This window comes from Thalassophryne amazonica, chromosome 9, assembly GCF_902500255.1.
Source record: "Thalassophryne amazonica chromosome 9, fThaAma1.1, whole genome shotgun sequence".
Taxonomy (NCBI): Eukaryota; Metazoa; Chordata; class Actinopteri; order Batrachoidiformes; family Batrachoididae; genus Thalassophryne; species Thalassophryne amazonica.
The window spans coordinates 104,953,285-104,968,702 of record NC_047111.1 but is presented as its reverse complement, the minus strand read 5'-3'; the positions used below and the strand labels follow the sequence as shown (position 1 = coordinate 104,968,702).

General features: G+C 39.5%; 1 protein-coding gene across 1 annotated transcript in view; it reads right to left on the bottom strand.

Annotated features, from left to right (window-relative positions):
• The window catches only part of esama (endothelial cell adhesion molecule a), a 153,720-nt gene that overhangs the window by 32,443 nt on the left and 105,859 nt on the right, over positions 1–15,418 (bottom strand). The window lies entirely within an intron of this gene.

The following is a 15,418-nucleotide window of genomic DNA, read 5'->3' as shown; positions in this document are numbered from 1 at the left end:
GCAAAAATGCATCTGTCAGATTTTCACTCTGGATTCAGCCCTGTATACAGCTGCACTTTTAAAAATAATTGTCAACGTAAGAGACAAAGAGAAGTCTATGACAAAGTAAATACTGGCAGAGGTACCCGTCTTAGCCTGGGTGAAGAGAACAGAACAGGATAGAATAGACACGTTGTCTCCTTTGGGAAATTCTTTCTCACTGAGTGTACATGTGAGACATGTTGATCTCTCTTGGCATAACCATACAACCAAGACAGAGACACAAGCAGCATGGACCTCAGTAGCATCTTAGTAATACTGCACTCCCCCCAAATTACAAATTGCAAGCATTTTTTGTAAACACAAACAAACAAGCAAACAAAAAACAAAACACACACACACACACACACACACACACACAAAAAAACAAAACAAAAAAGCAACAACTAATTAATTAATTAAATTAATTAAAAGCAACTAATTAATCAGCACTCCCTTGGAATCAGCACATCAACAGAGTGCTTTTAGGCAATAAACAAACTACGAGCACTCGTAGTTTGTACAAACTCGTACAGCACTCACAGTGCTCTTGCTCAGTCTGCTGTATGATTGTACTAAAACTTGTGCTCCGTCCAAATGAGTTTTAGGATATGTACTGTAAAGTAAGTCCCTTCAGCTGTTATCTTGTTTTCACTCTGGGTTGCCACAGGTGAGCCGAGGTGGATCGGCATGCTGATTTGGCAGGAGTTTATGCTGGATACCCTTCATGACACAATTCCATATTACATGGAGAATGGGCATTGGTAGGGGTTGAACCGGGAACCTTTCACACTGGAAACAAGCACCACACATTCCAATACAGTATGTGGCGGTATGAACGTCTAAAGCTGGTTTGCGATCCACTGAAAAACACAAAGAGGAAGTTGTTTGTTTGTATGTTCAGACTATGGCTGATGTGAGTTTGTTAAAGCAGTGATTTTTGATGGATTTAATCGTTCACGTCTTGAAAATGTCATCCTTTAGAAATTGTGTCACATAGCATGATTCTAACGTTAATGTTAGCATGACGGGAATGGCTCCTTTGAGAGCAATTTATTACAAATATTTTTAGTAATACAGCTTATTGTGAGGTTAGTTGGCCTAAGGAATAATCTAAGAAGCGTGTGTTGCGTTTTTCTGTTGAGTGAGGTGCACACAGAAAGCCACAACACAGAGGCATGGAGCCACATATGTAAGGTGCGTTATATATAGCATCGTAAAATAAAGTATTAGTTTCATGTTGTTGTTTTTTTTTTAAGATGGGATCCAAACACTTACACTATGCATGTTCAAGAACTCATGACAAACCCTGATCCTACCAATCACACAGCCGAGCGCTTACAGAGAAAAAAGCTTCACCAGTCAACGCCACACATCGTATGTCTGCACGCCCTCAGACACCGCCCACTTTATTCAGACAGACTGTTAAATAAATAACACCTGCATTCAGGTGACCCTGTTTGATTTCATCTCTGAGACTTATACTAAAGGAATCATCATGGATTTGGGATGACGTGTGCTCTCTGGTGCTGTATGTCACTTCTCAGTGGCGTGTGGAACTAGGAAAATGTGTTGACATGCAACCGCCTGTGCATGTTCATCAAAATCATGCAAATTTAGTGTGTACTGTAGTGTACGCTGGCTTTAACTCAACACAAATCCAAAGTCTAGCTATCTTTCTTACCTTTCCCCTATGTCCCACAGCTGCACATTTTAGTTTGAATTTCTGTGTAATAAATATAATTTTATATTCAGGGAAAAAAACCTTCATTAAACCAAGTCTGTAAATTTGTGAAGTAAAGACAAACAGAAACATGTCATTTTATTTTATCTGACTGAAATCGGCATCAGAGGAACACGGCTGACAAAATGTACTGTAGTGTGCATATATGACCAAAGTGAGGCAGCAGAGAACCAAAACATATATTATTTTTTTTGTATCCTTACTTACTATATAAATGATTCAATATGATTTATTTGTCCTAAAATTTGTTAAACTTTAACAATGCTCAGAGGATAATAAAGCATAATATGTTTTTAAGTGTTAATTCAGCTTTTGACATTTCTGAAACAAATGACACAGAAGCCCCCTTTTAACAAGCCACTCACATTAATTTCCATGAAGAAAGATACAAAAAAAATTAAATGAGGTGAAACAGAAGAAGGAAAGTGGAATCTTTTTTTCCTCAATTTTACTCCTTTTAACTTTCTCCTCACATCAATCTCTTCACCGCTGTTCTTCTTTTCTGTCTCATCTTTAACTTTTCAACCTTTCCTCTCGACACTCTCGGTCTCCCCCTCATATGATATTCCTTTTAACAGATGCAACATGGTGAAGAGGTCACTTTTCATCAGTTTTACACAGTTGCCTGTTTTTAAAATTGGTGGGAGTTCCACGAGTGTCTGGGTGCGTATGTCCGATTACCAGTGTGACTGACAGGAACATTCGTAAGAGTACAAAAGATGTATATCGACATAATGACTTACCATTAAACTGTTACTCTTCACTGTACTACAAGAAGAGTGATTTTAAAATAATTAAACTTAAGTGAGTTAAATGTGAAACAATAAAAATGCTTCCAATGTCTGTCCGCCTGTTTACAAAATATTAAATGTAAGAAAAATGGATTAAAAGTCAAGGTCAAAATTTTAACGATGTAGTACATCGACACTACCAGCATGTCTTTAGTGTTGATTTAAACCAGTGGTGTCCAAACTATTCCAGAAAGAGCCGAGAGGGTGCAGGTTTTTTTTTGCAGCCACTGACTCCAGCAGGTGATTTCACTGATTAACATCATTTTGAGCAGGTGGGATGAGTTCCTCAGTGAAATCACCTGCTGGAGTCAGTGGCTGCAAAGAAAACCTGCACCTTCTCGGCCCTTTCTGGAATAGTTTGGACACCACTGATTTAAACTCTCTTGTGTTTGTGTAAAGAGGCAAAATTACAAAAAACTGTCACTGTCAAAATATCTGCCTTCCTGCAAACATTGTTCCATTCATACTCAGCCTGTTGATACAAAAGACACGTTGAGGCAAAGCTTCAAGCTACCAGGTCATGGATGACTGGATGCTACCAGGTAATGGATGACTGGATGCTTTCCATCTTCCAGTTGCTGGTGGTTGAATATAAAGGAAAAGTAATTTATATGACTTTAATCCACAGCTTTCAAGTAATTGGACTGGGTTTGAGGAAACCTCTGTAACCATGCTGAGTGTGGATTTGTTGCCGTCTCACAGTTAAGACTACATGAGAGAAATTTCTTTTACACAGATCAACACCACAGAGATCAACTAAAATCACAATGCTGATGCTAAAGTGAGAGATACGGAAGCGATAGTATCATGTGTGGGTCATTCACAAGACATTTTCATATGAACAGAAATCAAACACAACAACAATGACCCCTACAAAGTGAACAAGTGATCATCAGTGATCACTGAGCTACCCCGGGCTCACTGCCATTTGGGACCACCAGCTTACAAAATTCTCCAGTGCAATTCTGAGCATATGATTTTGTTGTTCTCCAGCATCTCCTCTGGAAACAGAATACTGTCCAATCTGTACCGGCTGGAAACCAACTGAAGCGGTTAGAAAGGAACGTGGCATGTTTTCACATTGATAAAAGAGCCTAAATAAGACACTTTTTAAAATTCAATTTATCAAAGGATAATGATTTAATCAATAGCAATCAATTCAATACAAATTGGCCTCTCTTCATTGGCTTCCTGTTAATTCTAGAATAGAATTTAAAATTCTTCTTCTTACTTATAAGGTTTTGAATAATCAGGTCCCATCTTATCTTAGGGACCTCGTAGTACCATATCACCCCAATAGAGCGCTTCGCTCTCAGACTGCAGGCTTACTTGTAGTTCCTAGGGTTTGTAAGAGTAGAATGGGAGGCAGAGCCTTCAGCTTTCAGGCTCCTCTCCTGTGGAACCAGCTCCCAATTCAGATCAGGGAGACAGACACCCTCTCTACTTTTAAGATTAGGCTTAAAACTTTCCTTTTTGCTAAAGCTTATAGTTAGGGCTGGATCAGGTGACCCTGAACCATCCCTTAGTTATGCTGCTATAGACGTAGACTGCTGGGGGGTTCCCATGATGCACTGTTTCTTTCTCTTTTTGCTCTGTATGCACCACTCTGCATTTAATCATTAGTGATCGATCTCTGCTCCCCTCCACAGCATGTCTTTTTCCTGGTTCTCTCCCTCAGCCCCAACCAGTCCCAGCAGAAGACTGCCCCTCCCTGAGCCTGGTTCTGCTGGAGGTTTCTTCCTGTTAAAAGGGAGTTTTTCCTTCCCACTGTAGCCAAGTGCTTGCTCACAGGGGGTCGTTTTGACCGTTGGGGTTTTACATAATTATTGTATGGCCTTGCCTTGCAATATAAAGCGCCTTGGGGCAACTGTTTGTTGTGATTTGGCGCTATATAAAAAAATTGATTGATTGATTGAACACAAATGCCATTCTTGGCTCATGATTTGCTAAAATTGTATTTCATCAAATGTGACACACAAGAGTATAGCTTTGTTGTGGCACACTGACACAACCCCATACCATGACAGACCTTGGCTTTTGAATTTGTAGCTGATAACAGTCTGTATGTTCCTTTTCTTCTTTAGTCAAGAGCACAAAGTGTATATTTCTTCCAAAAAAGATTTGGAATGATAATTCATTTGGTAACAAAACATGGTTCTGCACTGTAACCATTTAATGCAGATGCCTCTGAGCTCAATGAACTCGACAAACCCCAAAGTTTCCATTGTTGATGTGATTATATCAGATATCGATGAATGACGGTTCTTAATGCAGTGCTGTCTTGCGGGATTGGAGATCACTGGTGTTCAATTTATGCTTACACCCTTCCCCTTTACACCTCATGTATAGAAGTAAAGCTCTGGCAGGGAACTTCAGCACAACCCCTCAAAAAATTGTGTTGTTGGAGACATTGCTCGTCACACAATCATCAAAACACACAAATGGTAAAATGGACTGCATTTTATATAGTGCTTTTCCATCTGCATCAGATGCTCAAAGCGCTTTACAATTATGCCTCACATTCACCCCGATGTCAGGGTGCTGCCATACAAGGTGCTCGCTACACACCGGGAGCAATAGGGGATTAAAGGCCTTGCCCAAGGGGCCTTAGTGATTTTCCAATCAGGCGGGGATTTGAACCCATGATGTTCTGGACTCAAGCCCAACACCTTAACTACTAGACCATCACCTCCCCCGACCATCATCTCCCCCAAGCACACACAAAAGAATATCTCTAGGAAAAATAGCACACTCATTAATAATTCCAGATTTATAAACTCCACTCCACTATAAGTACCACTAACGTTATTCTCAGTGTGTGATAACCTAACACGTTAGCACACATTAAGATGATTTTTTCATAAATGTACCGCCCATGTTTGAATTACAGGTACAACAGACCAACAGCTGAGAACTAAATGCTTTATTCAGAAACTAGTTAAAATCTGACCTAAACCAGGTATAAGATTTATTATTAGACAAAATGACTTATCGCTAACACACACCTCTTACCAACACTATCGCTTGCACCATGGAATTAGATCTCTAGTGAACGTAGGTGGAGGTATCACTTCCAATGTCTCTGTGGACATGAAGGGACGGAGATAAGTGACAGAGGTGAGAGAGATGCAGGTGAGAGGGACAGAAGAGAAATGAAGCCAGCCAGTGAATGATGAAAACAATGAGATGTGAAAGGAGAAAGTACAGACAAGAGACAGTAAACAAGACAAAGTGATCCATCTCCTCATCTCAACCTCTGCAGTATCATGTCAACAGCTCTTAATTTCCACTGGCTGTCAGATACTTGCAATCTTTGACACACACACACACACACACACACACACACACACACACACACACACACACACACACACACACACACACACACACACACACACACACACACACACACACACACACCACACACACACACACACACACACACACACACACACACACACTTTTTTGTTTGGGGGTTATAAATTGTTCAGTATGTCATTAGGCATGGGTTAAAGCAATAAATTTTCATCTAACTGAATTTTTTTCTTGGCAAAAATCAATGCCAGCAATTCCCTAAAATGTGGTGTAGTGAGGGCACACACTCTTTTTTCCTCAATAAATACAATAAACACATTATACAGCATATAAATCTATTCTAAATAGCCTCTAAGGAGAGACAGACAAAGCATAAAAAACACAATACCTGAACATAAAGGTACATAAAAGGGTGGTGGTGGGCAGGGTACAGTCTTGAATCTGGGGGTCTGGGGGTGCCCTCGCAGAACATTTTTTAAAGACCAAGTCAATTTTGTGTATTCTGGTGAATTTTAACAGGTATGAAGCCCTCTGAAACAAATAAAACTCACTTGAAACTGTGAAGTAAAAACACAGTATTGATTATGGGGGGTCTGGGGTGCTCCCCCAGAATTTCTTTAAAAGAACAAGTCAAATTTTGTATATTCTGGTGATTTTTAATGGGTATGAATCCCTCAGAAACAAAGAAAACTCACTTCAAACTGTCAAGTAAAAATTCTTTGTCTCCTGTAGTATTTTGATCGCTTCTAATCCAGTAAATGTGCCAAAAGGGTGCTGTTGCTGGCTTTACAGTCAATAGAATACAAAATTAGGGCCTAAAGGAACTCACAACGTTGTTCTGCTGTGCACAAAGTAACACTGACACCAGTTTTGAAAATGCATGCGCACTGAGAAAATCAAAACTGGCTTATTCACATTTAATCGGTAAAATGCTCTCACTCGTAAAACAAACTAGGGCTGCAACTAACAATTTGATTGATTTGATTAGCACAGAATGGGATGTTACTTTGACAGTGAGACTATCATACTTTGGCCCCAAAACACGCATGACACCACGTGCGCGCGCGTATGTGTGGTTAAATTTTCCAAATGACAGAAATCCGTCGTGGTGACGGAGAACTTTAACCCATGCATTAGTGAGCATACATTTCATGACTTAAGCTGCCAAATGCTTCTTTAAAAGGTTTTCCGAAAAGAAATCCTTTGATTTCGATGAGTGCACCCCACAACATAAATTAAGAAATAAATGGAGACATGAAACAAGGATCACATTCATTATATTCATTCTGCACCATTAATTTGGTCAGGGAAACTTCATCTTTTCCACCATGGCATGTCTGAAGTCCACTCCACAGGTTTCAGGAATATAGGCTTTAAATATTCCAAGGACACTAATGCTGGGGCGGGAATACAGTCTATCAGTGTGAAGAATGATGGGAGTAATGAGTAAGGTGCCCTTTACCTCACAGGAGGTAAAGGGCACCTTTCATTCAGCCTGATTTAACCAGGTGTTTAATAGTTCAATGATCAATCTGACTGTTACTTTATGTTTGTATAGATGAGTGCATTTTTTGCAGCTGTATTCATAAAATTTAGCGAGTTTCTCAACTTTATTTATGGACATTCACCAAGACACAGTAAAACAGCGGTGGGGTGGGGGCAGTGTGAAGGTAAGACATATGGGTGTGTTTGTGATGATTATGATATGTGCAACTAAGAACTAAAGAATGTAACACCATGTGTATTATTTAATAGTAATAAGAGATCATCTGCCCCATCTCACTCTGTCCTCTGCATCTTCCTCTGTCCCACCACCCACCTGAATGTCCTCTCTCAGCACATCCACAAACCTCTTTTTTCCCTCCCTCTTCTCCTCCTGTCTGGTGGCTCCATCCTCAGCATCCTTCTACCTACATACCCTGCCTCCCTCCTCTGCACATGCCCAAACCATCACAGTGTGGCCTCTCTCACTTTGTTTTCAAGTGTTAAATCTGCATTTGCTAGCTGTTCACTGGTCTCTCACCTGGGCCTGGTTGCATAAAGCTGTCTAATCTTTTAGTCTACTAAACTTAGTCGACTACGATTAGTCACCCAACATTATCTGTCTAATTACCATTTCACATCGACGGCTAAACTTGTATATTGGCCGTCTTACGTTAGTCAATGATTTTCATGGGTATCGCAGCCTTGCGGGTGCCGTTGCCAAGAAACACCTCCAATGTGCGAGAGTTTTGTTTACTTCCAGGTTGGTTGTTGTCATGAACTCTCCAGCCTTTGTTTCGTTAACTGGCTTTATTAACATTTATGGACTCATACAAACTGCAGAACGATGTGCTCAGCTCTCAGCCTAGCAGTTCTTCTTTTACATACTTACAGCACTTCCGTCAAGCTTTTTTGTGCCCACAACGCTGCTCAGCGTAACAGCAATGCCCGATGGCTAATGTGAGAAGTGTCACAAACACATCACATGACAGTTGCTACAACCATGGCCAAAAGTGGAGGAAGCTCTCCTTTTGGAGGAATACGAGCAACGTCTGGGTGCTCTTGATTGTTCCATTAAGTGTTGATACATGATAGCTGCCATTTTTTTGAGGTAGGACACCGAAGTTTTGTCGACTAAAATAAGACTAGCCTCCTCTGTGCCAGGCTAAAAATATTAGTCTGGTAACGTGAAACTTTAGACGACTAAACGCTTCAACTAAGTCAACTAAGTGAGTTTACTCAACTAAACAAAGATTAGAATGCTTTATGAAACTGGGACAAGATGTCCAAACACGTGATGATGGCAATAAAGGAGGTGAATGCTAACTTAAGACAAAATTGGCCAATTTTTACACATTATAGTTCTGTAGAAGAGAGTAGTTTTCTCTCAGAAGGCTGAGCAATGTAGCCTCAATTATTTAAACTTCACCTCTTACAAAATTAACCCTTTAAAGGCCATTTGAGGATCAAACAATATCCACATACCAAGGTTACAAAGTACAATATAATTTTTATAAAAAATAATTTCACGCCAGCAGTGGGGAAGAACAAATCCAGAGTTCTTCTGAGAATATACATACTATATATACTTAAATTTTATAGGGAGTAAAATGTGTGCTGTGAAAGTAAAATTAAACTGCTTCACTGGAAAACAACAAAATATCAAACCCACCGTTAAATCTGAATGCATGATAATTCAATAAAGCCGTTAAAGTCAAGTGTAGAATTTGCACTGAAATTATACTTAGTTTAATACATTTTACATGCGCACATCTCCTAATTACAGGAAGCAGTTCAGATGCAGCCTGTTTACTTCTACAGGAATCGTAAATAAAGCGTAAGCCATGTATACTTTGATTATGCTGACATTAAGGTGTGCCTTTCATGCTAGATAGATGGGTGGAGTGGAATGGCCGCTTCCTCTGAGCCTGTTATCAGCTACTTTGAGTAAACTGCGAGACTGAACATGAGAAATGGTCAAACAGTAGGTAGGCTGTTGTGAAGTTTATATCCACATCTGTTCATGAAAAAGCAAAAGCTTCAGAGTAAATGTAACCCTGCAGCAGCCTTGTTACAGAACAGAGCGATGGCAGATGAGATAACGAGGACAAGAATGATAAAAGAGGGGAAAGGAAAAAGATAAAATCTGAACGATATGAATTATGCAGCAAGACGTTGCAAAGATGTCCCCATGGAGGACAGGTCTCTATGGACGCTGGGTGGAGCGGCAATGTCATGCTTTCTAATGGAGATAAAATGCCAAGTCAACTCATGGGACAACTTATCCCAGTAACATAAGATCTGACTTTAGATTTGTGTCTCGTCTGCCACAAATCGGAGCAACTATCAGCATTCATTTCAAATAACCAGCACGGGACGCTATAATAAACTGGTACATTTATTTCAAGGTAACATTTTACCTCCAATGACATGGTGACAACATGTAACTAAACAATCTACCTGGAAAAGGCTATTCAGTGTTTGAGAGCTTTCTTTTGGGGGAATTGGCAGCATTTCCCCAAACACCAAATGACCCACAGGACCAAAACAAGAAATCATTCAAGTTAGAATGGACAGATTGGACAGATGCGAGTGATCCTCTTGGATCTCATATCTAAGGGACTGGGACCCAACATCAGTTGGTGCACAGTCTATACAGGAACCTTATATTTGTGCAATTCGCTTGCTTCTTATCTTGCTTATCATTTTCAGTAATGTGCTTGCTCATGGGGTGGGCAAGATCTAGACCTTTCTTGTGTACAGCACTTTGAGGTAACCTATGCATTGTTTTGGCATAGTACAAATAAACTGAACTGAATTTGACTGAGTCGCATTTGCCCACTAACACTACATGCCCATTGCAGACTAAAAGTGTGACAAAGCACAAAATATCCCAACGAGGATTCACCAAGTGTTAATGAAATTCTTCAAAGTAGGCCAGATGTAAATAAAACAGTCATCTTTAGTTTGCATGTGAATTACTGCTAACATTTGGCAGCTAGTATTTGTGACACAGTGTCATTAAGCAAGTTCATTTTCACTAGCAAGACAAAAGAAGACAAGTTGATGTTTGAATAACATATTACAATTCTATAAGCTTACATTACACAGCAAAATATTTGTTCATAGTAAACAATACAAATTTCATTCAAATGTTACCTTTTGTATGAAATAATATTACACCTATCGCTTACTCCTTCTTTCAGGCAACCGCATGGAAGACCCACAAAAGTCAGGCTTCTGGTGTCACGCTGCCTGGGGCACATCTGGACGATACCCAATATGACAGACAACGCCAGTATCAGCACAATCATGGCCAAAGCAGTGTCTGTGCATCCATACTCTCTGAGAATATGCCAAACTACAACTGCTGTAGTCACCATAGTGTATGTAGCATTAAGAGATTTGTCGTCAGGACTTGAGTCCCCATGAGGTGTCTCATGGTGGCAGGACGTAAGTTCTCCTATTGGGTGCTGTTTTGAACTGCACCCACCCAGATGCTGATATAGGTGTGGCTGCATTACGTGACTTCTGTTCAATACTATTATGGTGTTGGTCCTGTATATATTACAGTAAATTATTGTTAATGTTATAAATGTATTAGTTGTTTGGATGCAGTTTTAATTTACATGATGTTTTGAATTGTTTTGATTGTCTTAATTTAGTTTTTTTATTAATGGTGTTGCAAAGAACCTTGTAAATGTTTGAAAGTAACTACAAGTAAAAATGTAAAGAAAATTATTATATTATTAATAACACTGGTCAACACGATTGTTCTTGCAGGGATTTTTTAACGTATTTTGGGTAATTTGGGGGCACTGAATCTGAATCTGGTGTTAGTTTTTGCCAATCACATCACGTTTTTGAGATATGAAAACATATTTCTCATATCAATCATTGAAGCAAAAGCTGCAGTCTCACACACCTCTTCTGTGCCATAAACGATATTATGGCTCTTGTTCACATTTCATAAACCTGGTTTAAAAACTATGCTTTTGAAGCTGCTTTTGTGCATGACTACTGGCGTCAAACTCGTGAGTTAGTGAACAACTTTTGTGTAGTCCCTCAATAAGGAACATGCAGATTCCAAAAAAATGTGATGTGATACAGAAAATCTGAGCTCAGATTCAAATTCAGCACCCCAAAATTACACTAAATTAGTTCTCAAAGTCCATACATAATTTTTTTCTTTTGACCCGTATAATAATAATGATATATATTGATGGAATAAATATTTTGTGATGAACTGAATTAATAAAAAGGTCAACCACTGTATTGAAGAACTGAACACGTCTGTTCATACATGCAGGTGAAAAGCATGATGTATTAAAACAATTACAAAAGTCCAGCTATCACTCCTTGAATGCATCAGGCTGAAATTATTTTACTTGATGTATGTCTTGGTATGGTGTGCCATCATTGTATGACATTTCACTGAAATCCATAAACCAGTTTAGGATTTCTGATCACACAGTTAACATAATATGCATGAGCTGAAAACAAAATGACAATTGCCTCCCCATGAAGACATCGACCCACATCTTCATGTGACATGATACCAATTTGTTAAGATTCAATGAACTCCACCAAGCAGTTTAAGAGTGTGCTTTCAAGGCTCATGAACAGACGGACAGATGAACAGACTGATTCCTATATAACCCCTGTCCACAAACCTTTGTTTCTTGGGGTAATAATGCTGTTAAATAAAATTGTCCAGCTTCTTCGCATGGTATTTGGACTTTGGTTCCTCACAAAGACAAGCGCATACACATGCACAGACACACCAAATCTCATTCACAGAGAGGGCTCAGCATGCAAAATGGAGGCAGAGCTCATCATCTGATAACTGTGGGATTGCCACTCCTTCCAGTATAATTAAAGGAAAGACACAGCGGTGGGAATCTTAGAGGGAAGAATTTGTCGTCTCTGTCCTGGAGCTGCAAAGCTACCAGCCACTCATCAACTGGATAGGCTGAGGGAGCTAGATAGATAGATAGAGAGAGAGAGAGAGAGCGCAAGAGCGTGGGGAGGAGATGGAGAGAAGCTTAATTGGTGGAACATAGATAGTGTGTGCTGAGACGAGGCCAGTAGGGTCAGTAGTGTCTGCGCTTGAAGCTGTGACAATGTGAATACCAGCTGATGCAGTTGCCTTTCCCGGTCTATGATGCACATCTGACTGCATCTCAGGATGCACAATAAATGCCAGTGGTGTCTGCATCCATCCCATCTCCTGACTGCTGCATATGGGAAGTGACATGTCCTGTATCTGTTGTGGTCAAGTTGGTTTCAGTTACATGCACATAATAATGTATTTAAGTTATTTATCTGTCTACCTGCAGCTAAAACAAACAAACATCATTAATATTACACTTCACAAAATGTTCATGCTTTAAAGTGCACAAACCAGGTGTTTATCGAGTTATAGATTTCCACTTAGTGCATGCCAACACTCCTGAGGTCAAGAGTCAGTTAATCTATAGAAATTGGTCATGGATGAGATTTCATCATTCAGATTTCTGCTCTTTCTCCTTTCCATACTGATGTGATTTGGTTTCATGAGTAAATGTTCTGCCTGGTAAGTGCAAAATGGATGAGAACATGACTGCATCAATTCACAGCTTCCCAGCTCTTTAATTTTTACTTGAAATGCTGCAGGAAAAAAGAGTGAATTGCACAGGATTTTGTACTGTTTGCCCCACATTTTGATTTTAATTGTTTATCTGTTACATTTGAATGTGGGCTTCAGTAAGGATGCAATGATACAGTCAGATCATTTATGCATTATGATTTCAGACATAACATTTATTTTTTAATCTGGGAATGAACAAGTGCACTAATTTTATTTTTTTATTACGCAGGGCATCATCGTTTGTTTGTTTTTTTAATACAGCATTTGTCTTTCAAGCTTAAGTCCAAAATATAAATGAACAAATAAATAAATAAAGGAGCTTTTTTTTTTTTTTTACAAAATTGTTATATATAATTTAGGAACTTGAAGAATGTCCTGACAACAATGAAGACTGACTGGATTTAGCCAAATAACACTAAAACCAGTCAGTCTTCATTTTTATCAGGATGCATCAGCATCCTTCTCCCTGTATACCCTGCATCCAAACCATCCCACCTGCCTTGTGTTTATAATGTTCCCATTCCTAGTCCCGCCCACCTTAGGTGATCCCAAGCAACATTACTACATTGTCAAGTTTGCCACCTCTACTCTTTATATCTGGAATATGGAATTTGCGGATGCATTTTATCTTGGAGGAGAAAAGAGCCATAGTCTCGTGTAAAACACTCAAGTCATTTAGATGAAAGGTTTCTGGGTTATGATCATGGACACACTGTCACCTAAGAGCAAGGGTATTAAAATCTTCAGAAACGCTCTTAAAACTTGGCCACACAAAATAAGCGACGCGATTTAGTTATTGTGTTACTGTGATTCATTTTTCTTCAACACTCTACTGTCTTCTTTTTTATTATAAAAACTATAAGACAAAATGAAACAGTAAAGTTTCAAATAAAATCCTTGTGACATATTGTGGTTTTGTATAAGAGTGAATAATGGGAAAATGTAAAGGTTAATTGGACGTTTGCAAGTTCACATTACTGTAGAGTCACTCTTGTTGTGTGTTGGGGGGTGTGGCTGGATATTTTGGTGTTCTTTTCTTTCTTTGCTCTTCAGGTGGCATGGAAACTGATTTGTCTGTGGAGAAGGTGCTGGCTGAAGAATCCTCACCCTCATCAACATCATGTGTAGCACCTGTGACTGGTGCTCACATGCAACCTTAAAGACTTTCAGCTGAAGCAGATAATTGGATGGCGTTCTGCATTTAAGTCATGTGTGATTCAAGCAGAACTGCCGGGAACTCGACCTTGTGATGTTCGTTTGTGAGACGCTGAGGACCGCGCCTGGGGTTGACACATCGAGCCCGTGAAGCAGGGAAGGGTGAGGACACATGCTGTCAGCACACATCAAAGGTGATTAAGTGTTTGACTAATTGTTGATAGTAACTTGGTGTTTTGTTACACAGTATACTTGAATTGTGATGAGAATTGTGCAGCTTGCTTCTCACTGCTGTGGCGTGCGGATAAGTGGTCCTCCACCTGTTGTGAGAAGCTGCTCATTTGCATAAAGTTAAAAAAGATACAGACCTGAATGTGTTGCTGATAGCGTGTGTCTTTTGAAAGTTATTGTTGTAACTGCTGACTTACCTCATCTCCTCTTTGCTTCACAGAGAGTCAGTTTGTCGTGTCCACCTGGGGGGTGTTTGGCGGTGGTAGTGGGTCCAGGAGCGCCGGGCTTTGATCCTTGCGGGCGCTGGAGAGCGTGCCAACAGTCACTCCACCAGAAGGACGCTATTTTTGTTCTTACACTTTTTAAGCACAGCGGGTGAAATAAATATATTGTTTTTGGAACCGCTTTTCTGGTTATTTGTAGCACTGGGTTCCGTCTGACGCAGGTCCGCTCCTCAACCCGCGTCGACACATAACTCTGGTGAATACAATTTATATGAGAAACTTGTGAAAATATTTGTCCAGCACCCCTTATACAAAAATTCCTCATCATATTAATCACATTTTCTGTAACACAGACATACTTATGAGAGTTGTAAAACACAACATCGTAATCTTTTTTCTACAAATTTCTTCCTGCATATGTTGAAAACACAAACAAAGCATAATCGTAATTCTCATTTTGCATTTTTATATGCAACGGTGTTTGAGTGTGTTGTTCAGGATTCTGATAAGAGCTGAGCCATTCCCTATAACACTGAGCACTCGTTAATTGAACCCGACTTGCATCTGATCGAGACGTCACAGAAAACATGTCAACTGACTGAGCTTGAGGCTCTTATTAAACACGGACTGCAGATTAAAAGCCTATCTCATCTATCCATTGTGATTAGTCTTATCAGGTGACAGAAACAATAGCACCTTAATTACAATCCATGTTTGAGCAAAAAAAAAAAAAAAAAAAAAAAAAGCAAGAGCAAGAAAAAGAAAGTGGGAAAAAAAAAGAAATTGGGCTCATTAACAGCAAAAAGTCTGAATGTTTTCTGCTGATACT